This window comes from Carcharhinus amblyrhynchos, chromosome 13 (genome assembly GCF_965287045.1).
Source record: "Carcharhinus amblyrhynchos chromosome 13, sCarAmb.v2.hapA, whole genome shotgun sequence".
NCBI classification, from domain to species: Eukaryota; Metazoa; Chordata; class Chondrichthyes; order Carcharhiniformes; family Carcharhinidae; genus Carcharhinus; species Carcharhinus amblyrhynchos.
The window spans coordinates 5081068-5108863 of record NC_137336.1 but is presented as its reverse complement, the minus strand read 5'-3'; positions in this window follow the sequence as shown (position 1 = coordinate 5108863).

The following is a 27796-nucleotide window of genomic DNA, read 5'->3' as shown; positions in this document are numbered from 1 at the left end:
TCCACACTCATGCAGAAGTCACTAGGAGCTGATAGCCATGGGGTGGGAGGTGTAATCGCAACCCCATTGAATAAAACAGCTGGGTCGGTGCACTTGTTACCCAACTTTTAATAGTGTTTCATTTTGAAGTATACAGAACCAGGGTGGAAAAACACATCTGGTTCACAAATGAACAGCAAATGGTAAATTTGAATTCAATAAAAAAAATCTGGAATTAAGAACCTACTGATGACCATTAAACCATTGCCAATTGTCGGAAAAACCCATCTATTTCAATGATGTTGTTTAGGGAAGGGAATCTGCCGTCCTTCCCTGTGGCTCCAGGGCCAAAGCAATGTGGTTGACTCTCAGTTGCCCTCTCAAACGGCCTAGCAAGCAAATCAATTGCTCAAGAAGGCGGCTCACCACCAGCTTCTCAAGAGCAGGATGGGTGGCACTGTGGCAATGGGTGGCACAGTGGCACAATGGTTAGCATTACTGGCTTACAGTTCCAGGGACCCGGGTTCAATTACGGCCTCGGGTCACTGTCTGTGTGGAATTTGCACACTCTCCCCGTGTCTGCGTGGGTTTCTTACTGGTGATCGGGTTTCCTCCCACAATCCAAAGATGTGCAGGTTAGGTTGATTGGCCATGCTAAATGAACCCTAGTGTCAGGGGGATTAGCAGGGTAAATATGTGGGGTGTGGGGATAGGGCCTGTTTGGGATTGCAGTTGGTGCAGACACGATGGGCCACATGGTTTCCTTCAGCACTGTAGGATTCTATGAAAAGGGATGGCCAGGCAGTGCTGCCCATGTCCCACAAATGAATAAAAAATAACTTCAGGCCATTATTCCCATTTACACACTTTACTGGGAAGTGTCAGTACCTGATGAAGTTATATCAGAAAGCCAATTACAAAAAGCATGATGAACACTGTTATACGAAGGGGTTGTTGCATTTGCCTCTATTGAGAGACACCAATGATGATCTCAGAGTTAAATAGTAGATTGACACACCTGATAATCGTCTAGCCAGGGGGATTTTTTTATAAACCTGTTTCATTGGCCTTCATTTATTTATAAACGTGTATTTTGTGGCTCAATTTGGCAGTCTGTGTCTGACTTGCCAGAGAGTGTTCAGAGTAGCTGCTGCTGGAGATTCTAAATTTGGGAATGTAAATAGTTAGAATCGGATTTAATTGGGAAAACTGTCAACAATCGGGAAGAGTGTGGGTGCCACATCCAAAAAGCTCATTCACCTTGATGGTGCGTGTCCCTCCCATTCGGTATTCCCATTGCCCCCGGGTCTGGAAGTTCAAACTTCCCCTCCGGATCTGAGCACATACTTTGGGCTTTTACTTTGATGAATTATCCAGGGAATGCTTTCTTTTTATTACTTGTGGCTGGCTGGGCCAGTATTTATTGCCCATCCCTAGTTGCCCTTGACAACCAACTTCTCCAGGTGCATGTTAGAAAGCATTCTTTCCGGGTGTATCACAGCCTTCCTCACATTAAGTTGGTCTTTCTCTAGACCCTAGCTACGACTGTAACACTACAGTCTGCACTCTGTCGTTTCCTTCTCTATGAACGGTATGCCATGTCTGTACAGTGCGCAAGAAACAATATTTTTCACTGTATGTTAATACACGTGACAATAATAAATCAAATCAGATCGAGAAGGTGGTGGTGAGCTGCCTTCTTGAATCGCTGCAGTCCATGTGCTGTGGGTTGACTCACAATGCCGTTAGGGAGGGAATCCCAGGATTTGGACCCAGCAACTGCGAAGGAACGGTGATATATTTCCAAGTCAGGGTGGTGAGTGGTTTGGAGGGGGCCGTGCGGGTGGTGGTATTCCTATGTGATAGTTGCCCTTGTCCTTCTAGATGGAAGTGATTGTGGGTCTGGAAGGTGCTGTCTAAGGATCTTTGGTGAATTGCTTTGTTTTGAGAAGGCATGGTAATAGAAGGGGCAGTTAGCTGTATAGAAGGAGCAGCTTGTGAAAGAGACCTAGACAGATGGAGGGAGTGGATGAAACTATTTCAGATGTAGTTCAATTTGGGAAGATGTGACTGATCCACTTTAGGTCCAACAGAGGATTATTTTCCTGAATGGCGAGAGGCTAGCAACTGTGATAGAACGAAGGGATTTGAACCTCCACATACATTAACTACTGAAAGTTAATGCATGGATACAACATGTAACAAAAAATACATGTTACCTCAAGGGGATTAGAATGCAAAGGGCAGGATGCTGTGTTTCAGTCATACAGGTCCATGAGTAGGTTGTTCAGGGTAAGTTATCTCATGCAGAGATATTTTGGAAGGTGTATAACACGACTCACAATAATTGAATCTGTGCTTAAATAGGTCCAAACTGCATTAATCATGTCTAGATTTGCAAGAATGTTGAAGAGTGATGGAATGAGTTGTTTAATATGAGAAAGGTGTTCAACAGGGTAAATCTAGAGAAATGATTTGTTCTGCAGCATGAATCTGGAACAAGGGAGAACTTAGGGTGAGATTTTATATGGCATGTCTGAGGGTGGGAGGATGCACAAATCGGCAGGATGTTGGCACGCCTGATCCCTGTTGTCCACCTACCTCTACCAGAAATAAATCAGAGGCAACACGGCCCACGATTTGACTTTCTGCTTGCCTCCAATTGAAACCCCTAAGTGGGAAATTAATGATCACCTGAGAGTTTTATCCCACTGCTGCTGATGTTAACCCAGTGGCATGTGGGTCGGTTAATCATAGAAACCTTACAGCGCAGAAGGAGGCCATTTGGCTCATTGAGTCTTCACCAACCACAATCCCACCCAGGCCCTATTCCCATAACTCCACACATTTACCCAGCTGATCCCCTGACACCAGGGTAAATTTAGCATGGCCAATGAACCTAACCAGCACATCTTTTAGATTGTGGGAGGAACCAGAGCACCCAAAGGAAACCTAAGCAGACACGGAGTAGACATGCAAAATCCACATAGACAATAAGGTTGGAATTGAACCTGGGTCCCTGGCGCTGTGAGACAGCAATGCTAACCACTATGCAACCATGCCACATCATTGCAGGATCCCTGATAGGTCTACTTGAGGTGCAGGCAGGGAGTTCCTTGGTCAAAGACACTCTGTGCTAGTGAAGGGACTGCGGGGGGGAGGGGTGGTCACTACTACACCCTGGGACTCCAACAGCAGAGTCCTATAGCCTTAATACTGGTGGACCAACCTGGAGGAGGCAACAGGGGTCTCTCGCCAGCTTTCCAGCCAGGAAGCGAGATCCCCATCACCGACATCAAATCCATCTCTTAGAGTTAGAGCAATTAGGGGCGAGATCAAGAAATTATTTCTTTGCTCAAATAGTAGTGAGAGTTTGAAACTTTTTCCAAACATCTACAGATATCTGAGATCAACTGGCTCTGTCGGGGTAGAAGTATCAAGGCATTGAAACAATGACTGGAAAATGTTCTGAGGTACAGAATAGCCATGATCTCATTCAAAGAGAGGCACAAACTGACCTCCTCCTGTTCCTTACTTCCTACCAAAGACATCATTCTTGGGAGAAATTCTTGCTGGTGAATAAGGAGAGAGCGGGCACGGAGGAGGGGATGTGAATGCTGCTGTTGTCCATACAGAGCAGGGCGCATGGATGCACGCCAATTCTGCTCAAACTCTGTAAAACAAAGCAATGAGTTCAAACCTCACAACAGCAGCTGGGAAATTTAAATTCAATTAATTAATGAACCTTGAATAAAATACTGGTCTCGTTAATAAATGATGATAAATATGCCATCTTTACGTGTTCTGGGCGTGACTCCAGACCCACACAACGTGGTCAACTCTGAAGCGCAAAGGCAGCTGTATCGACCTATTATAGGGAGGGAACATGCCCACTGTGGCTGCAGAACCCAAACACTGACCTGGGACCAAAATGGGCTTCATCATCACATTCCCAATGGCAGTTAGGGGTGGGAAATGAATGCTGACCCAACCAACACCGCTCACATCAGAAAAATGAATATTTAAAAACACCATCAAGTCCTGAACCTCTGATACTAAAGGAAGTTGAAGTCTTGTCCATGCAACATTATGGGGAGGCAATGGCCTAGTGGTACTATTGCTGGACTATTCATCCAGAAACCCAACTAATGTTCTGGGGACCTGGGTTCAAATCCCACCACAGCAGATGGTAGAATTTGAATTCAATAAATATATCTGGAATTAAGAATCTCTGATGACCATGAAACCATTGTTGGTTGTTGAAAAAAACCCATCTGGTTTGCTAATGTCCTTTAGGGAAGGAAATCTGCTGTCCTGACCTTCACCCAGCCTACATGTGACTCCAGAGCCACACCAATGTGTGATTAACTCTCCCACTGTCCTCCAAGGGCAATTAGGTACGAACAATAAATGCTCTCCAGCCAGCAACGTCCATGTCCCACGAATGAATATTAAAAAACTGCCCTCACTTCCCATCTACTCTCTGCTTCTGATTTCTCTGTGTGAAGGAAGTTTTCCATGCTGATCCTCTGTTTCTGCCTTTGTAAACAGAATGACAGAGAGCCAAGAAAATTACAGCACAGGGACAGGCCTTTCAGCCCTCCAAGCCTGCACTGACCATGCTGCCTGTTTGAACTAAAACCCCCGCCCCATCCGAGACCATATTCCTCTATTCTCATCCTATTCATGTATTTGTCAGGAAGTCCCTTAAAAGTCACTATCATATCCGCTTCCACTACCTCCCCCCAGCAGCAATTTCCAGGCACCAAGCATTACAAGCATTGCTTGTGTAAAAAGCTTGCCTCATACATGTCCTTTAAACCTTGTCCCTCGTACCTTAAACCTCTGCCCCCTAGTAATTGACTCTTCCACCCTGGGAAAACCTTCTGACTATCCACTCTGTCCACGCTCCTCATAATCTTGTAGACTTCTGTCCTCCGTTGTTCCAGTGAGAACAAATCAAGTTTCTCCAGCCTCACCTCATACCAAATGCCCTCCATACATTGCAAAGTCATGAATATCTGATTGATGAAGGAGATTGTCATTGACTTCAGGAAGCGTAGTGGAGAATATGTCCCTGTTTTCATCAACAAGGATGAAGTAGAAATGGTTGAAAGCTTTAAGTTTTTAGATGTTCAGATTATCAACAACCTGTCCTGGTGCCCCCCCCCATGCCGACACTGTGGTTAAGACACCAACACCTCTACTTTCTCAGTAGACTAAGGAAATTTGCCATGTCAGCTATGACTCTCACCAACTTTTACAGATGCACCATAGAAAGCATTCTTTCTGGTTGTATAAGACCATAAGACATAGGAGCAGAAATTGGCCACTCAGTCCATTGAGTCTGTTTCGCCATTCAATCATGGCTGATATTTTTCTCATCCCCATTCTCCTGCCTTTTTCCCATAACTCCTGATCCCCCTATTAATCAAAAATCAATCTAACTCTATCTTAAAGATACTCTATGACTTGGCCTCCACAACCTTCTGTGGCAAAGAATTCCACAGATTCACCACTCTGGCTGAAGAAATTCCTCCTCATCTTTGTTTTAAAGAATCATCCTTTTAGCCTGAGGTTGTGCCCTCTGGTTCTAGCTTTTCCTACTAGTAGAAACATCTCTGCACGTCCACTCTATCCAGGTCTCACAGTATCCTGTAAGTTTCAATAAAATCCCTCCTCATCCTTCTAAATCATAGCTCGGTAGGGCTCCTGTTCTGTCCAAAACTGCAACAAACTACAAAAGGTTGTGAATGTAGCCCAATCCATCACGTGAACCAGCCTCCCATCCATTAACTCTGTCCACACTTCCCGCTGCCTCGGCAAAGCAGCCAGCATAATTAAGGACCCCACACACCCTGGACATTGTCTCTTCCATCTTCTTCCGTCGGGAAAAAGATACAGAAGTCTGAGGTTACATACCAACCGACTCAAGAACAGCTTCTTCCCTGGTTGCCATCAGACATTTGAATGGACTTACCTTACATTAAGTTGACCTTTCTCTACACCCTAGCTATGACAGTAAGACCACATTCTGTACTTCCTCATTTCCTTCTCTCTGAATGTTATGCTTTGTCTGCATAGCACTCAAGAACTAATACTTTTCGCTGTACACTAATACATGTGACAATAATAAATCAAATCAGATCAAATGAAAGACATGACTCTATCTTGGCAACTGAATATTAGAGTCCAGAGTTGGCAACTCATTTTGTTGCTATTTGGCTTCGCCTCTGCTTTAAGTGTAGAAGCCTGTGTTATTCACCTTTTCTATTTCCACTGAAGGTTCTGCAGTCACTGATGTCTCTCCCCACTACCACTGAAGCACTGAAACAGAGTGAGGCATGACATTAAACCTAATGGAATACAAGTCATTTCTTAACATTGTTTTGCCACTTGCACACTCACTCAAAAGCTATGTAAGTGCATGATAAATTTATGATTAGCTTCATTACATATTCAGTAGCTCTTTTCATTAGCGGATATAGAATGAATTCAATAATCGGGGAAACAGGCTGTAATCCATTTTGTCCTGGCTGGCGTTTCTGAACTTAAGGCATCAAAAATTAAAATCCTACATTACAATAAATTCTCTCTCAATATATTCTAGCATTCATGAAGCATTCATGAGATATGACAAACAATTGGTTCAATGGAAGCAAAAACTACGTGTGCTGCCATCTTTCGGACAAGAGTTTTAACGGCTGGTTACGGGACTGGGTAAAGGGTGAAGAAGGTTTCACTTTGGAGAAACTGCAGGGTTTTATATAATCTTGGAAAGAGCAGCAAAGGTTATTTACTAATTGATCATTTCGTTCCATAGAAATAGTATTCTATTTAGAAAGGACAACCCTATTATAGAAAGGATATTATTAAACTAGAAAGAGCGCAGAAAAGATTTACTAGGATGCTATTGGGACTTGATGGGTTGGGTTATGAGGAGAGGCTGGATAGACTGGAACTTTTTTCTCTGGAATGTAGGAGGCTGACGGGTGATCTTATCAAGGTTTATAAAATAATGGGAGGTACAGATCAGCTAGATTGCCAACATCTTTTCCCAAAAGTCAGAGAGTCTAAAACTCAAGGACATTGGTTTAAGGTGAGAGGGGAGAGACACAAAAGTGTCCAGAGGGGCAATTTTTTCACACAGAGGGTGGTGAGTGTCTGGAATGAGCTGCCAGAGTTGGTTGTAGAGGTGGGTGCAATTTTGTCTTTTAAAAAGCATTTAAACACTTACATGGGTAAATGGGTATAGAGGGATATGTGCCAAATGCAGGCAATTGGGACTAGTTTAGGGATAAAAACTGGGCGTCATGGACAAGTTGGGCTGAAGGGCCTGTTTCCACGCTGCAAAACTCTATGACTTTATAAACAACTTGCATTTATCTATGTCCTTCCCAAGGTGCTTCATGGAAGTGTTTGCAGAGTGTGTACATGGGGAGCTATTAGTACATGGTACCAACAGCTTGATGAAAGAGGTGGGTTTTAAGGGACAATTTGAAGGAGAAGAGTTAAAGAGTAGCAGGAAGGTTCAGGGACAGGACCCTGGAGCTTAGGATCGAGACAGCTGAAGACACCAGCAAAGTGGAGCAAAGCAAATCGAGGATGTTTGAGAAGCCAGAATTTCCAGACTGCAGAGCTTCACAGATCTCAATCGGGAAATTTCTGTCTGCATTTGACCTGTCTGCTTTTAAATCTGTAACATGACCATCTCCAAAATCACCCCAGCCTTTGTGTTGGTTGAACCATCATCTTAATACTTGTTATCTGATTCATTATTCTAACCCTCGCCAGCTGACCCAGTGTCCTCCAGAAACAAACGTGGTGTCACTTGTCTTACCCCCAACACAGTCTGCTACAATATTAAACGGGAGATCTCCGGTCAGGTTCATAAAGTCGGGAATCTTCACCCTGTCTCTGCCAACTCAGGAGCAAATCTCCAGGCCGTGGTGTCCAATACTGAGCATCAAAAAGTGAAAAGGCCTATGAGGAGTGCACAGGGGAAAATCTACCAGTCCGATACCAGGAATGAGTGCTTTAATTGGTGTTAATAAACTGGAGAAGTCGGATGGGGTTTTCCTTTGGTAACATCCCATACAAAATACAGCGCCCCCAATAGTGCAACACCCCCAAAGAACATCAGTCTTGACTTTTGAAATGAGCGGGATATGAGCTTAAGTTTAAGTTTATTCATTAGTATCATAACTGGGCTGACATTAACACTGCAATGAAGTTATGAAGTTACTGTGAAAACCCCCTAGTCACCACACTCCGATGCCTGTTCGGGTACACTGAGAGAGAATTTAGCATGGCCAATGCACCTAACCAGCGTGTCTTTCGGACTGTGGGAGGAAACCAGAGCACCTGAAGGGAACCCACCCAGGCACAGGGAGAAAGTGCAGACTCCTCACAGACAGTGAGTGACCCAAGCTGGGAACCAAGCCAGCCCCTGGCACTGCGAGGCAGAGGTGCCACAGTGCCACTTAAACCCAGAAACTTGCAGCTAAGCATCAAGAGTGCAATCCACTATGTCACAGCTTACGCATAATAACTGCACATCCAACAGACGCACGCACATTAGTCATAAAACTTTCCGAAAGGAAGCAATCTTTGATAGTTAATTAAAAACTAATCTTTGCCAGACCGAATGGCATACAGAGAATGTTGTATTTTCCAATTATAGAGGAAATAATTGTGAAACATTGCACCCTCGAAAACACACGCTGATGAATTGATGATGCTAAATGAATTTTTAACTAGGTTTCGGGATGGGTTTGTGATCCATGATATCAATTGAAGCAATATATTTTATTAACAAAGGCAATTACTGTACCATAATCATTAGTATTTCTATCTAGGATAGTGAGGTCTTAAAAATGGACAAGTTTATTCAAAGTAAAATATTATTGTGTTTCTCACGATCTCAGGAAATGTCAAAATACTTCTTACTGATTAAGCATTATGGAAGTGTACTGTAGGAAAAATGGCCATTGACAATGCACAGAAAGCTTCCACAAACAGCACACTGATCATGATCAGGTTTTAATGATGTTATTTTAATTATGAAGATTGGCCAGAACTCACCAGACTGGCTTCGAATAGTATTGCATGATCTTTGAAGTCCATCTAACAGGAAAGATGGGGAATGAAATTTTTCAAGGTATTAATTTGTGCTCAAACCTGATCTTGACGAACGCCTGATCCTCAATATCAACCAAAGGAATTGCAACATGGACAATTATCAGGAACCGGAATCCTGGTTAGCCTTTGGAGATTGTGGAGAGCTCCTTCTGTCTAGTCTGAAATCAAATTCCAAAGGTGGAGAATCTCTTCTTCAGATAGTGCAGAATATTTGAAGATAAGCAGTAAATCTGTAACATATACCAGTGCAAAAACACACAGTAAGTTACATTTATTTATTAGTTCCATTAATACTGGCAATGAAGTTACTAATGTCTTTTAGGAAGGAAATCTGCCATTATTACCCAGTCTGGCCTACATGTGACTCCAGAGTCATAATAATATGGTTGACTCTCAACTGTCCTCTGAAATGGCAAACTACTCAGTTCAGGGGCAATTTGGGACAGGCAAAAAATGCTGGCCAACGTCCTGTAAATGAATTTTAAAAAAGGAAAGAAAAACAGTTCAGAATTGCCAAACCCCAGTAAAGGTTAGTAACATTGGGGTTCCATTCTAAGTTTTGCAAGACCACTAAAAGTTCACAGTATCATAGTATCATAGTATGCCTACAGTGCAGAAGGAGGCCATTTGGCCCATCGAGTCAGCACCCACTCTCTCTGGCCGTATCCCCATTGCCCCATGTATTTAGCCCACTAATTTCCCCTAACCTACACATCTTGGGACACTAAGGGGCAATTTTAGCATGGCCAATCCAACTAACCAGCACATCTTTGGACTGTGGAGAACTGGATCACCTCCATGCAGACACGGAGAGAATGTGCAAACTCCACACAGACTGTTACCCAAGGCTAGAATTAAACCAGGGTTCCTGGTGCTGTGCGGCAGCAGTGCTAACCACTGTGCCAGCATTAGTTGCAAGACTAACGGACCCAGGAGTGTGCTCCTTCTCAAAGAACAAAGAAAGAACAACACAGCAATGGAAACAGGCCCTTCGGCCCAACGAGCCCGCACCGCCATTTCAACATTGTGAGTCCCCTCTCCACCCATGACCCTTGTCTACGCTTATGGCATTCCACATTGGAAACCAGATTGAGGGGAGACTAATTTAGGGACAATTTGTTACACCAATCAGCCTAAGAGCACATCTTTGGGGTGTGGGAGGAAACCAGAGCACCCAGAGAAAACCCACGCAAGCACGGGGAGAATGCGCAAACTCCCACAGACACCGGCCCAAATCCATGTGTCTGCACAGCAATCAGTGATAGTCACTGAGCTGTCGTGTTGTCCATCAGCAAGTGTGAGGTTGTCCACTTTGGTAGGAATAATGGTAGGAAGGACTACTACTTACATGGCGAAAAGCTGCAGCAGGTGACGGTGCAGAGGGACCTGGGGGTCCTTGCGCATGAGTCGCAAAAACCCAGGCTGCAGGTGCAGCAGGTGGTCAGGAAGGCGAATGGGATGCTGGCCTTCATAGCGAGGGGGATTGAATATAAAAGTAGGGAGGTCTTGCTGCAACTGTATAGGGTACTGGTGAGGCCGCAGCTGGAGTACTGTGCGCAGTTTTGGTCGCTGCACTTGCGCAAGGATATTTTGGCCTTGGAGGGAGTGCAGAGGAGGTTTACTAGGTTGATACCGGAGTTGAGGGTGTTGAACTATGAGGAGAGGCTGAATAAACTAGGCTTGTACTCATTAGAGTTTAGAAGGATGAGGGGAGATCTCATTGAGACGTATAAGATGTTGAATGGGATGGATAGGATAGAGGTGGAGAGACTCTTCCCGCTCAGAAAGGACAGTAGGACTAGAGGGCACAGACTCAAGATGGGGGGGGTGCAGTTTAGAACAGAGTTGAGGAGGAACTTCTTCACTCAAAGGGTGGTGAATCTCTGGAATTCTCTGCCCGTTGAAGTGGTGGAGGCTGCCTCGCTAAATATATTTAAGATGCGGGTAGATAGGTTTTTGGTAGGCAAGGGGATTAAGGGTTATGGGGAGAAGGCGGGAAAGTGGAACTGAGCCACTTCAGATCAACCATGATCTTATTGAATGGCGGGGCAGGCTCGAGGGGCTAGATGGCCTACTCCTGCTCCTATTTCTTATGTTCTTATGGTCCAGTTTAAGCGTACACTAATGACGTAAAATCCATATATACGACATCAACGGCTTGTCCTTCGTCGACCGTTTTTGTCACCTCCTCAAAACATTGTCAGTCACCAACTGCTCATTGAACAGATCGAGTGGCTGGTGGGCAGAAGGTGGCAGTCTCATTTATGTTTGTCTATCCACTCAATCTGATGGGCTATATGCAGTAATGACCAGCCAAGCCAAGTCTCACTGATTGTTCTCAGTGGGAGCAATACATACTGACGTTTCAGCCACAAATCTGGAAGCTTGGTTTCCACAGTATGCCATTGCGATATTTAGATGTGCAATTAAATGATTGCTATCACAGAATAGTTAGTATAGCAGGTTTCAAACTGAATAAAGCGGTGGGGTAACCTTTACGCAGATGGGCAGCTCCCTGCCACCAGCACTTTATAAGCCTTTATGCATGGAGTATACCCTGTCTATAGTGACATTATCCAAAGGCTTCTACTTTTAATAATGTGGTTAAAATAGCTGAGAACTGCTATGATTTGATTAATAGAGGATTATACGCTGAAAATATATCTGAAATTGATTCAGACAATTATGGCTCGGTTACGGATTCAGTGGGTCCAGGCAGGGCGTGTGATACTAAATAGGTTGGCAGGAATTCCTTCTGGGCATTTCCAATGAATTATACAGCGGAATGCATTACTTTTTTATGCATGTATTTTTAAAATCTAGATTAAGCCTGAATGAAGCATCTCTGCAGATTTATTAAAAAGATAATGGCAAATAGTGGAGACAGCAGCAAATGCTGCAAACATTTTTCATTCAGTTAATACCTAGGAAGAAAGGTCCTGTATTTAAATAGCACCTTTCAGAAGCTGGCAGCATCACCTGGTACTTCGGAGTTAATTAAATGCATTTTTTTGAATTTCAGCCACTCTTACTACCTTTGGAAAGAATAAAGATGATGAGAAATTTGGATGAAAAAGCACAAGGGCCATCTAGACTGGAAATGTTGGCTCTAGTCTCTCCCCACAGATGCTGTCAGATCTGCTGAGATTTTCCAGCATTTTCTGTTTTCGTTTCAGATCACAATGTAAGCCCGAGGTAGCTTTGCATCATTAGTTGTTAAGACATGGCTCTCTTATCAGATTAGAGATCCTGCACTCCACACTCCAACCCTGGCACAGTTTCGATAGCTTGACACGTAGCAGTGAATTTTAACATTCCAAGCTGTTTAGAAGGAGAGCCAGCAGTCCACCAGGAACCTGACAGTTTGAACAGCAGGTTTTTTTTTCTTATAACTGCACCATAACATTAACATCCTGCTTCCAGCTTTCCTGACTAATTGGTGTCGGCTGGCTGCTGAAGCGTTCTCCAGAAGATTCATTCTTTAAAGGGAATTTCGCAACCAGTCCAAATGGAACCAATTGACAAATGTGAAGAGAGAGATAACTATTTGAATGGTGGGGTCACAGTGAGGGGGGTTTGGGTGATGGGGTCACAGCGAGGGGGGTTTGGGGGATGGAGTCACAGTGAGGGGGGTTTGGGGGATGGGGTCACAGTGAGGGGGTTTGGGTGATGGGGTCACAGTGAGGGGGTTTGGGTGATGGAGTCGCAGTGAGGGGGTTTGGGTGATGGGATTTGGATTTTGGGGTCACAGTGATGGGTTTGGTTGATGGAATCATGATGAGAGATTTGGGTGTTGGGGTCACAGTGAGGGGTTTGGGTGATGGAGTCATGATGAGGGGGTTTGGGTGTTGGGGTCACAGTGAGGGGGTTTGGGTGTTGGGGTCACAGTGAGGGGATTTGGGTGTTGGGGTCACAGTGAGGGGGTTTGGGTGATGTGGTCACAGTGAGTGTTTTGGGTGATGGGGTTTGGATTTTGGGGTCACAGTGAGGGGTTTGGGTGATGGAGTCATGATGAGGGGTTTGGGTGTTGGGGCCACAGTGAGGGTTTTGGGTGATGGGGTTTGGATTTTGGGGTCACAGTGAGGGGTTTGGGTGTTGGGGTCACAGTGAGGGGTTTGGGTGTTGGGGTTTGGATTTTGGGGTCACAGTGAGGGGTTTGGGTGATGGGGTTTGGATTTTGGGGTCACAGTGAGGGGTTTGGGTGATGGGGTTTGGATTTTGGGGTCACAGTGAGGGGTTTGGGTGTTGGGGTCACAGTGAGGGGGTTTGGGTGTTGGGGTTTGGATTTTGGGGTCACAGTGAGGGGGTTTGGGTGTTGGGGTTTGGATTTTGGGGTCACAGTGAGGGGGTTTGGGTGTTGGGGTTTGGATTTTGGGGTCACAGTGAGGGGGTTTGGGTGTTGGGGTTTGGATTTTGGGGTCACAGTGAGGGGTTTGGGTGTTGGGGTTTGGATTTTGGGGTCACGGTGAGGGGGTTTGGGTGTTGGGGTTTGGATTTTGGGGTCACAGTGAGGGGGTTTGGGTGTTGGGGTTTGGATTTTGGGGTCACAGTGAGGGGGTTTGGGTGTTGGGGTTTGGATTTTGGGGTCACAGTGAGGGGGTTTGGGTGTTGGGGTTTGGATTTTGGGGTCACAGTGAGGGGGTTTGGGTGTTGGGGTTTGGACTTTGGGGTCACAGTGAGGGGTTTTGGTGTTGGGGTTTGGATTTTGGGGTCACAGTGAGGGGGTTTGGGTGTTGGGGTTTGGATTTTGGGGTCACAGTGAGGGGTTTGGGTGTTGGGGTTTGGATTTTGGGGTCACAGTGAGGGGGTTTGGGTGTTGGGGTTTGGATTTTGGGGTCACAGTGAGGGGTTTTGGTGTTGGGGTTTGGATTTTGGGGTCACAGTGAGGGGGTTTGGGTGTTGGGGTTTGGATTTTGGGGTCACAGTGAGGGGGTTTGGGTGTTGGGGTTTGGATTTTGGGGTCACAGTGAGGGGTTTTGGTGTTGGGGTTTGGATTTTGGGGTCACAGTGAGGGGTTTTGGTGTTGGGGTTTGGATTTTGGGGTCACAGTGAGGGGTTTGGGTGATGGGGTTTGGATTTTGGGGTCACAGTGAGGGGGGTTTTGACACTGGGTCTCAGTGGGAGAAGGCTGTCCCTATTCTCCCATTCCTGAACATCAGGCCAGCACACAATGCAAAATGGTGACCTGGACGTTTAATTCATCGTTTTCACTCCCACAAGTTGCACAAACAATTTTTTATTCATTGATGAGATGTGGGCATCATTGGCCAGGCTTTTATTGCCCATTCCTAATTGTGAATGAACTGAATGGATCCTCAGGCCATTTCTGAGGGCCACAGTTTGGAGTCACGTGTGGGCCTAGTCAGGTAAGGATGGCGGATTTAAAAGAAAGAGTATTTTAGACATTTTTATTGCTTTTCTTTTTTGTTTCCTTTCCTCTCTCTTTGCCTTTGTCCCATCTTTCTCCCTCTCTCTTTATTTTGCTTTCGGTACCCACTTTGATTCTAATTCACCCGACTTTCTTCTCAGTCTCTAACTCATACTGGCCAATGAGATATTTGAAGAAGAATCTCAAGGAGAGTAACATGGATTCAAAGGCTGGAATTTTCTCGTCCCACCTGCTGCAGGGATGGGATTGGGAAGGGGTGGACCATGGAAAGGTCCATTGACCTCGGGTGGGATTTTACGGTTCTGAGCCAAGCAAATCTGTAAAGTCCTGCCCAAAGTATTAACTCTGCCTCTGTCTCTCTTCACAACCAGACTTGCGAAGTGTCTTCCAATACTTTGAGTCTCTGTGGTTAACGGAGGTCCCAGTGCCTTGATGTCCATTGAATTCCTGCAGTGCAGAAGGATGACATTTGGCCCATCAAGTCTGCCCCAACCAAAACCCCATCCATGCCCTATCCCCATAATCGCATGCATTTATCCTAGCTAGTCACCCTGACACTAAGAGGTAATATAGCAAGGCCAATCAACTTAACCCACACATCTTTTGGACTGTAGGAAGAAACTGGAGCACTCAAAGGAAACCCATGCAGACATGGGGAGAATGTGCAAACTCCACACAGACAGTCATCCAAGCTGGGAATTGAACCCAAGTCCCTGGCGCTGTGAGGCAGTAGTGCTAATCACTGTGCTACCACGCCACTACCAAAGTTTGTATGTCCATCCATGTTTTTCTCAGCTCACAGTTTGGAAACATGTTCATGGCAAAAAGATTATTGAGATGAAACATTAAGAGAAAGGTCAGTCCAACATGAGGTGCTCAGATTCAGCGAATTCCAGCCAATCGTCCTTCTGCAAATAACAAAAGTTGTGATTTTCTTTGAAATCCGTGGACACCATTGCATTAATAAACCCAAATTATATCACACTTCCAGAGACAGCATCTACAAAAGGCAACATTCAGCTCCCAGGAAATTCTCAGCCCGTATATTCACAATACACCTGAAGGGGTTAACACCCCCCACTCTGTTCAGCACTAAGTTACAGCCTCAGTTCAGACGTGTCTTCGACCTTCAACACAATTGGCCTACAATGTGCTGACCCGGAAGCACGATTGTTAGTAACTGAGACATGGACATAATCACTAAATGTTACCCTCCACCCACTTGAAGTGGCCTAATTTAATTATAGCTGAAGAGTTAAACGGCACATTGTCCGGCTCGTTTCCACATTCAACACTTCAATGTGTAAGGGATGCGCTCCAATAGTTACTTGATGTCCCTACATCCCTACAACAGGCAAACATAAGACCCTTCATTAACCCACTCAGAATATTGGGAAAACATGTAATTGAGGCTGATAGGTTGCTGTGTCCTATCGGAACAGCTGTTCTTCAGCTCAGCATCTTATCTGTCTCGCCAGTTAAACCAATCTCAGGCCGATGGGATGGTTTGCATCCACAGCCGTTTGCTATCACAGGCCTCTGGGCGTCTGCGAGTGACAACAATAGCACATGAGCCCTGCTTCTGCACTGTATGTTACACCATCTATACAATGCCCTTCAAAGAATTAAACATTACAAGGCATGGTACTGAGGAACTGTGAACAAAACTAGACACCGAGGCAAAGGGGAGATTGATTTGATTTGATTTGTCATTGTCACATGTATTAGTATACAGTGAAAAGTATTGTTTCTTGCATACTGTACAGTCAAAGGATACCATTCCTAGAGTACATAGGGGAGAAAGAAAGAAGAGGATGCAGAGTGTAGTGTTGCCGTCATAGTTAGGGTATAGAGAAAGGTCAACTTAATGCAAGGTAGGTCCATTCAAAAGTCTGAGGGCAGCAGGGAAGAAGCTGCTCTTGAGTCGATTGGTACGTGACCTCAGACTTCTATATCTTTTTGCTGATGGAAGAAGGTGGAAGAGAGAACGTCTGAGCTGTGTGGGGTCTTTAATTATGCTGGTTTGCCGAGGCAGCAGGAAGTGTAGACAGAGTCAATGGATGGGAGGCTGGTTTGCACAATGGACTGGGCTTTGTTCACAAACCTTTGTAGATTAAGCAGCATAGAAATGATTAAAAACAATGTTAATGGAGTGGGAGTTTCTTAAATAATGAGAGGAATGTTGAAGTGTGTGTGCCTGAGTACATAGCAAGGAAGCAAGGTGGGTAGAGACAAGGCTGCCCAGTGAGTGTTGCTATCCAGCTGAATAGACAAGTGGATAGATCCTTAACATCTGAGGCCAGAGTTGAAGAAATAGGCTAAAAATAGGGAGGGGTGGGTGAAGCTAATGAGGGAATTAAACACGAGGAGAATAATTTTCAATTTAAGGTGTTACAGGACTGGGAGTCACAAGAAATCAGTAAGATGGTGCTGACGGTTGGACAACGTTTAGGAACATAGAATAACCCCTCAAACTTATTCCGCCGCTCATGGTGACCAATACTTTAACTCCATTTACCCACCTTTCCCCCATATCCCTCAATAACTCTTATACCACGCAGTGCCAGAAATTGGGCAGTGAAATAATGGAAGAGCTGAACGAAATGGAATGCAGTCGGTGGGAGATTGGCTACAAGAACATAGCAGTCATTGAGTCAGGGGTGAGAAGGGCAGGAGGCTTTCAGCAAAAAGTAGGGGACATGTTATTACATGGGACCACTAGGATAGCTCTTTCAAAGAAACATGTCAAATAGTGTTATCCTCTGGTTCTTCTGTCAATCACCTTAAATCGGTGGCCTGTGGTTACTGAGCCCTCTGTCACTGCAAACAACCTCTCCGCACTTACTCTATTCAAATCCTTCAAGCTTTTGAACACCTCTATCAATAATTAATTAATCAATATTAATCATCTCAGCTGGTAATGAGATAAAGATTTTAATTTCCTCTTTTCAGTTTCTAAACGTTTTTCTAACTTTAGGGCGAATTCCTACCATTTGAGGATTTTTAATTTCTCTTGTATAAATTATTTAAGAGAATTAGCGAGGGACAAAGGGAACAAAATGATTAAAACCGTGCTCTCTAATGCAAGGAACATGACTTCTTTTTTGCTTATTTTAATTTTAAATGGTTTTGTCCCTCTGCTAAATAGCAGATAAAAGACTTTCGTCAGGAAGCATTAACCATTCTAAATTAATATTGCAGGTTACAATTTCAACTCAAGATCTCCATTCTCTATCAATTAATCATTGCATTTTCACTCAGTGTGCTGAAAAATACCTTCAGGTGAAGTGGGCTGGACCCTCACAAGGAAATGGCCAGCTTTCTGACTCCCTGCTGTCCGTGAGCGCTATATAAACAGTTATTCCGCTATTCCAGGCCAGAGAGCAGGTATCCAGGACTCAAGGTCCAAAGGGAATGAGAAGTCCACCTCATCGGTGATGGAGGGCACAGTGTCTGGCATCTGACTTCATTGGCCGTGATCCGGAAGGAAGTCACTGATGGCCATTTAAAGGGCCACTCGGCCTAGGGAAGTGTCCAGTCAAGGAATTGGCAGGATGGGTGTTTGGAGGAGAGGGGGATTGGAGGGGAGGCAGGATGAGGGTGTGGGGGATTGTAAAGGATATAATGCAGATTTTTAGTGCCTCAGGCTGGGATTCTCTGACCTCACCTTTGGCTGAGATTCTCCAGTCCTGCTGCAGTGAACGGAGATTTAGCTGAGCACCAAATTCTCAACACTCGCTGCCAGCGGTGGTGGGGTGTGCCTCTGTTTCAGTTACGTATATGCATTTTGTACCTTTGTCATTGCAATTTTATACCTATCTCAGAAGGAGTGTGTCCACCATGCCAGGAAGAGAGGCCATTCTGGAAATGGTGCCCCTGAACTTGCGGTCCGAATGCCACACAAGGAGGAGGTTCTCCTGATCTCCGTACCTGAATCGTTTAGCTCGATTGACAGAGGCAAGATTGGAGGGAGATGTGATCTGGTGATGGAGAAAATGGCTGACCCTGGGACACAGGGGAGAAGGCAAGTGGGAGATGGACTGATGGCATGATTCATTGACTGTACCAGAAACCATGTCAATTGCTTAGTGAAAAATTTCTGATGTTGCTGTTAGTGTGTATAGATATTGCATTGTGTCAGATCGTGTATTACTCATGATTGCAATGGTGTAAGCATGGTGACCTTGCAAAGCTATTGAACAGTTTGGAAAAGCCAAACAATCCTTTTAACCCCATCTCTCTCCCACAGAGTATTCCCCTCTTGCCTGGGTGGTTGCAGCTCCAACATTCAAGAAGCTTGATACCAACCAGGATAAAGTATTCTGCTTCCATCCAGAAACATCCATTCCCTCCACCACCGACGCTCAGTAGCAGCAGTGTGTACTATCTACAAGATGCACTGCAGCAATTCACCAAAGATCCTTAGACAGCATCTTCCAAACCTATGACCATTTCATCTAGAAAGGCATAGGCAGCAAATACTTGGGAAGACCACCACTAGCAAGTTCTCCTCTAAGCGACTCGCCACCCTGACTTGGAAATATATCGCCATTCCTTCACAGTCGCTGAGTCAAAATCCTGGAGTTCCCTCCCTAACGGCATTGTGGGTCAAGACACGGACATGGACTGCAGCGATTCAAGAAGGCAGCTCACCACCACCTTCTCAAGGGCAATTAGGGATGGGCAATAATTGCTGGCCAGCCAGCAATGCCCATGTCCCATGAATGAATAAAAAAAGGTTGAAGCTCCTTCCATGAGCCACCCATGTTTCTCCTTGAGGATGAGGAAGAAATCTGAGAAAGAAACCTCACGTTCTCTCTCTGGTCCAAGCATCAGAGCAGATACAGGCACATTGCAGGAATTTATGAATTTGGATAAGGGCAGACCCTAGCTGTTGAGGGCGCTTCATTATCACATGTGCAGGAGGGTGTGTTAGAACAGGGCGCTGACAGTCAGAGGAGTTGGATGATGAGCCTCTGGAGTCATCTGTAAGAGCCCAGACAGCTGCTGTCCAAAAGAAACATTATTTGATTGACAGTTCAGGCACTCTGATATCTGCAGTCAATTTAACAGTGTTTGTTTACACAAGTTAAGTGGTTTCAATGGTTTGTGAGTTTCTAAACTTCAAGGAACAGCCCACTTCATTGGCACCCCATCCAAAATCATTCACACCCTCCACCACCAATGAACCATGGCAGTAGTGTGTACCATCTACAAGATGGAATGCAGGAACTCACTAAGCATCTTAGGCAGCGCTTTCCAATGCTGTAACCATAACCAGCTAGAAGGACAAAGGCAGCAGATGCATAGGAATATCACCACCTTTGATTTGATTTGATTTGATTTATTATTGTCACATGCATTGGTACTCAGTGAAAAGTATTGTTTCCTGCACAATATACAGACAGCATATACCATTCGTAGAGTATATAGGGGAGAACAAAAGGAGAGGGTGCAGAATGTAGTGTTACAGTCATAGCTAGCATGTAGAGAAAGATCAAGTTAATATAAAGTAGGTTCAATCAAAAGTCTATTAGCAACAGGGAAGAAGCTGTTTGTGAGTAGGTTGGTACATAACCTCAGACTTTTGCATCTTTTTCCCAATGGAAAAAGACGAAAGAGAGAATGCCTGGGGTGCATGGGGTCCTTGATTACATAGAACATAGAACATAGAACATTACAGCGCAGAACAGGCCCTTCGGCCCACGATGTTGCGCCGACCAGTTAAAAAACAATGACCCACTCACCTAAACCAATCCCTTTTCATCCATAAACCTATCCACGGATCTCTTAAACGCCCCCAAACTAGGCGCATTTACAACCGCATCAGGCAGGGCATTCCAATCCCTCACCACCCTCTGGGTAAAGAACCTACCCCTGACATCCGTCCTATAACTACCCCCCCTTATTTTAAAGCCATGCCCCCTCGTGCTAGCTTTCTCCATCCGAGGAAAAAGGCTATCACTGTCCACCCTATCTAAACCTCTAATCATCTTATATGTTTCAATAAGATCCCCTCTTAGCTGCCTTCTTTCCAGCGAAAACAACCCCAAATCCCTCAGTCTCTCCTCATAGGACCTCCCTTCCATACCAGGCAACATCCTGGTAAACCTCCTCTGCACCCTCTCCAAAGCGTCCACGTCCTTCCTGTAATGTGGGGACCAGAACTGCACACAGTACTCCAAGTGCGGCCGCACCAGAGTTGTGTACAGTTGCAACATGACGCTGCGACTCCTAAATTCAATCCCCCTACCAATAAACGCCAAGACACCGTATGCCTTCTTAACAACCCTATCTACTTGATTCCCAACTTTCAGGGATCTATGTACACATACACCTAGATCCCTCTGTTCATCCACACTATTCAAAGTCCTCCCGTTAGCCCTATACTCAAAACATCTGTTATTCCTACCAAAGTGAATTACCTCACACTTCTCCGCATTAAACTCCATCCGCCACCTCTCGGCCCAACGCTGCAACCTGTCCAAGTCTTCCTGCAAACTATGACACCCTTCCTCACAATCTACCACACCTCCAACTTTGGTGTCATCAGCAAATTTACTAATCCACCCAACTATACCTTCATCCAGATCATTAATAAAAATTACAAACAGCAGTGGCCCCAAAACAGATCCCTGAGGCACACCACTCGTAACCGAGCTCCATGACGAATATTTACCATCAACCACCACCCTCTGTCTCCTATCTGCTAGCCAATTCCTGATCCAATTTCCTAGATTACCCTCAATCCCATACATCTGCATTTTCTGCAGAAGCCTACCATGGTGAACCTTATCAAACGCCTTACTAAAATCCATATATACCACCTATCCATATATACGTTGGCTGCTTTCCTGAGGCAGTGGGAAGTGTAGACAGAGTCATTGGATGAGGTTCCCCTCCAAGCCACTCACCATCCTGACTTGGAAATATAGCTCCATTCCTTCACTGTCACTGGGTAAAACTTCTGGATCTGCCTCTCTAACAGCACTGTAGGTGTACCTACACCCCACGAATGACAGCAGCTCTGGAATGGAGCTTACCATCATGTTTTCAAGGGCAATTAGGGATGGGTGAGAAACGCTGAACTAGCCAGCAATGCCCACTTCCCATGAAATGAATAAAAAGTATATCAAAGGGTTAGAAATGTCTCATTGTATTAGTCTTGCTTTTATATTATAAAGTCTCCAATCACAGAGAATAAATGGAAGTCATTTAATTTTGTAATAATCCTCTTGACCATATCAGACTATAAAGAAGAACAAGGAAGGAGATAGCGACTCAGTAGAGAGGTATTTAGTGGTGGAATTATGATGTTAAAGTCTCAGTTACGCTTACCAAATTGCCAGTCGACTGAATGAACTCAGTTCAGTGACACCAGCAGACTTTGCCCAGAATTCTCCCATGCCATTCACTCTGCCATCGCTGCCGGTGAGAATGGATAATCTGGTGCTTATCCAAGACTCTACTTGAAACACTGGGTGGGATTTTATGGCTTCACTCGAGGGAAACCGGGAATTCCCACCCGAGGTCAACGGACGTTTCCGATGTCCGCCTCTCGCCCGCTACACCCCACGGACAACAGCAGCTCCGGAATGGAGTGGTGGAATCCTGACAATCTCTCTCCATGGGATGCTGCCTGACCTGCTGAGATTTTCCAGCATTTTCTTTCTTTGTGTGGGTGATTAGGTCGTCGGCTACTGGAGGAGCTGTCCGGGATGACGCAGACTCAGAAACAGGACAACACAAAAATAGAAAATGCTGGAAAATCTCAGCAGGTCTGACAGATTCTGTGGGGAGAGAATAGAGCCAACATTCCAAGTCTGGGTGACCTTTCATCAGAGCCCTCAAGTGCTGTTAGACCTGCTGAGATTTTCCAGCATTTTCTGTTTTTCTTTCAGATTCCAGCATTGCTTTTAGATCAGAAACAGGCCATTTGGCTCAGCTAGTCTGTGTCGGGTTTTATGCTCTGCACAAGCTTCCTCCCACCACTCTCCATTTCATCCCATCAGCACATCCTCCTATTCCTTTATCTCTTACGTGCTGAGTTATCTGCCCCTGAATTGCATCTATTCTATTCACAACTCCACGTGGGAGTGAGTTCAATGTTCTAACCTCTCTCTAGATAAAAAGTTTCTCTTGGGATCCCTATTGGAGAATTCAGCTATCATAAAATAATGACCTCTAGATTTGCGCTTTTGTGCTATTGGAAATAGCTTCTCTCTGTCCACTCTTGCATAATCTGAAAAGCCTTCATCAGGGCAATTCTCAACTGTCACTCTCCTTTTCTAGAGAAAAGTATCCAAGCCACGGTACGTTCCCAATATTTTGTTTCTATTTCAACATTCGATTTTCACCATTTGCAGTTTTTTTCCACTATCCATTTTAATCTCCCCGTTCTCTTGATGTTCCAATGCCTCGCTGAAACGTTCTTCAAACTTCCTTCAGGATCTGGACCTCAGATCAGTGTGTGACTTGGCAACTCCCTGCAAGATTTACCCAGCATACCCTCTAATTCTATCGTTTACTCTTATTTTATGCTTTTAAAGCTCTAACCCTTTTAAACTCTGCAAACCCTACACGCGCCGGACATTCTCTCTTCCACCTTCTTCCGTCGGGAAAAAGATATAAAAGTCTGAGGACACGTACCAACCGATTCAAGAACAGCTTCTTCCCTGTAGCCATCAGATTTTTAAATGGAGTTACTTCACATTAAGTTGATCTTTTGTACCCTAAGCATGACTGCAACACTATTATCTGCACCCTCTCCTTTCTTTATCGCTTGTGTTCTCTATGAAAGGTATGCTTTGTCTTTAGAGTGCAAGAAGCAATATTTTTCACTGTACTTTTCCATAAGACCATAACACCATAAGACGTAGGAGCAGAAATAGGCCTCTCGGCCCATCGAGTCTGCTCTATCATTCAATCATAGAACATAGAACATAGGAAACTACAGCACAAACAGGCCCTTCGGCCCACAAGCTGTGCTGATCATATCCCTTCCAACTAGGCCTACCTATAACCCTCAATCTCATTAAATCCCATGTACTCATCCAGAAGCCTCTTAAAAGACCCCAGTGAGTTCGCCTCCACCACCACCGACGGCAGCCGATTCCACTCACTCACCACCCTCTGAGTGATAAACTTACCCCTGACATCTCCTCTGTACCTGCTCCCCAGCACCTTAAACATGTGTCCTCTCGTAGCGATATGGCTGATATTTTTCTCGTTCCCAATCTCCTGCCTTTTCCCCTTAACCCCTGAACCTCTTATTAATCAAGAACCTATCTATCTCTGTCTTAAAGGCACTCAGTGACCTGGTCTCCACAGCTTCTGCAGGAAAGACGTCCACAGATTCGCCACTCTGACTGAAGAAATTCCTCCTCATCTCAGTTTTAAAGGATCATCCTTTTAGCCTGAGGTTGTGCTGTAATTTCACTGATAAATCAGATCAAATCAAATCGAAGAATTCGTTCTTTTCAAATTGGAAGCTCATGGTTTCTAGCCCCACTCCAGGGAAATCACCATATACTCCCCGTGGGTTTCACAGGGCAGCACATACTCCCATAGGGCCTGGCAGGGCGGTGTTGAAGAATTGCTGCACTGATGGAGATGGTGTAGTCTGGATGAAGGATTAAGTAAAGATTCTGCCTTCCACCCCAGGTGGATGTGGGAACCCCATGGCACTATAGCTCTCCTGGTTTTGTGGTCAATGATTACATTTCAGTGAATGTTGGTAGAGTAAATTCTCTGATCATTCTCTCATTACTACTTGCGGAACCTTGCTGTGCACAGCTATCTGCTGCGTTCTTCCACATTCCAGCAGCGAATACATTTCAAAAGTACTTTGCTGGTTGCAGAGTGCCTTGGGGCGTCCTGAGATTGTGTAATCTGTTATGCAAGTGGATATTTCTCTCCCTTTTCTTCCAAATTTTCTGCCAGGCTTTCCATCAATTTGTCCTCTCGGGCTCGTGGTCTCTTTCACATTTCCGTCTTCCTTTGATGAAGATACGTTAAGAGGTTTGCTTATCTCCCAGTTCCTCATTTTGATATGAGGTTTACACCTGAAAAGTGAACCTATTCCACCCCCCATCCCCCCATCACCAACGCCCCCCCACCTCCCCCCCCCCCCCCCCCACCCACCTCCCCCCCAACCCCACATCACCACCACCACCACCACCCACTCGGCCGTTATTACAAACTCTGATGGAGCTGCTGTGTATTTCTAACACTTGCTGGTCTATGTTTTAAATTGTTGTTATGAAACCTCTTGCCGGTTGCTACACTCCTGACAACTCACACTGTTCCCAACCTGAGCTGTAATTCCACTCTGTCATGGGGAAGCGTACTCCTGGGGGTCTGGGAAAAAAAAACATTCCCGGGATTTCATTGCAGAGAATTGATGTTGAATAAGCTGAAATCATCAGTGCAAGAGCAGCCGGCTTGCTGTGGGGTGAATTGAGATGGCCAATGCAGTCTTTAACTACAGGCAATATAAAACTCATGAGGCAGATATCTCTGTATGACAATGTAACATTTATTTAAAACAAAAACACAACAAGCAGTTGCTCAGAGATCACCAAAAGAGTTAAACAGCTGTGAGATAAAGCAGCAGAACCTCTCCTATCAATCTGAAATATACAGTCAAAAACAGATCAATTGGAGTTTTTTCTTATCAATCATTCTGCCTTTCATTAGCTGAAAATCAATTACATTTAATACCCACATATCAATACAAATCTCTGTCACGCATTTCAGCCAACTGCATTGTACTTTAAAGCATGATGGTATCTTATTTGTCCTATGAGTCTGGACATTAACTCCTTTCTTGGCTCAAGCTACTTCCCTGTTGCCTGGTTACAATAAATGCAACGTAGGGGTCAAAGTGGATGGTCCCACCGGCTCACTGCCAAGATGAATAGACATGTGATCCTGCGTCCAGGAACATATCTATTCTGTGTCTGGGCATGATTGTACCTATTCATGTATGTTGCAAAATATGTTCCCCCAGCGGAATTCTCCTGATATGAGTTTTACTAACTGTTAAGTTCCCAGGTCTTTGTCTCTGAACTTCTCATTTTTCCCATCATACTTTTTGGTAACTTGCCTTGACTAAAGCAAACAATACATTTAAAATATATTTAAAATATCAGCATATACATTTTAAAATAAAATCTACTTGTTTTGATTCTCTTATTATATTTGCAGATGTATAAACCATTTGTTCCATTAGCTTATTATCTCTGTTTCAAGAATCATTGAACTCCTTACTGGTAGTGTTATCAGTGCCTTGTGTATTCTGTCTAAAACCTTATTAGCTCGTTAATAACTTCCCCCTTCACTGCTTTGTTTGCTTAAGATGATAGCAGTGAAAAAAAAATCAGTTTCCCCCCCCCCCATCTTCATGACAGTTTTTTTTAAACAATTTATATAATTATGAATCTGTATGAATAAATGCATTTTGCTTGTGTTATGAATCCCACTCTAACACTAAAGATTCCATGGTACTTTTTGTGAATAAGAGCAGTCAATTTTCATGGTGTCTTGGCCAACATTCGCCCCTCAAATACTTGAGCACATGATCTAAACTGGCTGCTCGGGACAGTAGCGAGGAGGTGCTTTACTGTCAGAGGTGCTGTTTTTCAGATGAGACATGAAACTGATTCTCTGTCTGCCCCCTTTCCTGGATGTCAGATATCGCACTTTACCATCGCAGGGAAGTCTTTGGAAATCCTTCCACTATCCAACCTTACAGAATTGAGTTGAATGAATATTTGCATTTGAAAAACCATTTGCACGCGATGTGGGGAGAGGGTGTGAGACTGGGACTGGTTAGACAGCATCATTGAAGAAGCCGCTCAACTACAATAGGCATCATGCCTACCTTCCATACCATAAAATATCAGTAGACGGAGGAGATAGTCATTGACTTCTGGAAGCTTAGTGGAGGACTTGCCCCTGTCTACATCAAAGAGGATGAGGTGGGGATGGTCAAGAGCTTCAAATTTCTCAACAACAACCTACCCTGATCCCTCCACACTGATGCAATAGTTAAGAAAGCCCACCAATGCTTCTACTTTCTCAGGAAGCTAAGGAAATCCAGCATGTCCACTATGACTCAACATTTTTCACATATGCACCATAGAAAGCATTCTCTCTGGTTGTGTCACAGCTTGGTATGGATCATGGTCTGCCCAAGGCTACAAGAAATTCCAAATGGTTGTGAACATTGTTCAGTCCATCACGCAAACCGGCCTCCCATCCATTGTCTCTGTCTGCACTTCCCACTGCCTTGGAAAAGCAGCCGGCATAATCAAGGAGCCCACGCACCCCAGACATTCTCTCTTCCACATTATTCCATGGGTTTAAGGTGGGAGGGGAGAGATACAAAAGGGTCCCGAGGGGCATTTGTTTCACACAGAGGGTGGTGAGTGTCTGGGACAAGCCGCCAGAGGTACGAGTAGAGGAGGGTACAATTTTGTTTCTTAACAAGAATTTAAACAGTTAAATGGGTAAGGTGGGTATAGAGGGATATGGGCCAAACATGGGCAATTGGGACTTTCTGAGTGGAAAAAAACTGGGCAGCACAGACAAGTTGGGCCGAAGGGCCTGTCTCCATCCTGTAAACCTCTATGCCTAAGAACAATTTCTGCCCTGCTGCCGTCAGACTTTTGAATGGCCCTACCTTATCATAGAGTCCCTACAGTGCAAAAAGAGGCCATTTGGCCCATTGAGTCTGCACCAATCACAATCCCTCCCAGGCCCTATCTGCATAACCCCACTTGTTTACTGTGATAACCCCCTGACACTAAGGGGTGATTTAGCATTTGCCAATCAACCTAACCCAGACATCTTTGAACTGTGGGAGGAAACTGGAGCAAACCCATTCAGACATGAGGAGAACATGCAGACTCCACACAATGGTCCAAGCTGGGAATCAAACCTGGGACCCCTGACACTGTGAGGCAGCAGTGCTAACCACTGTGCCACCCTGCTGCTCCGAAGTTAAGTTGTTCTTTCTCTATACCCAAGCTATGATGGGAACACCGTATTCCGCACCCTCTCCTTTCTGTCTCACCTGTGCACTTTATGAGTATGTTTTGTCTGTCTAGCATGCGAGAAACAATACTTTTCATGTATCCCAATACATGTGACAATAATTAACCAAATCAAATCAAAGATTCTCCAGTCAGAATAACTATCCCTTGTGATTTGAATAGTGACATGTCCATTTATATTATGATGTGGAGATGCTGGCGTTGGACTGGGGTAAACACAGTGAGAAGT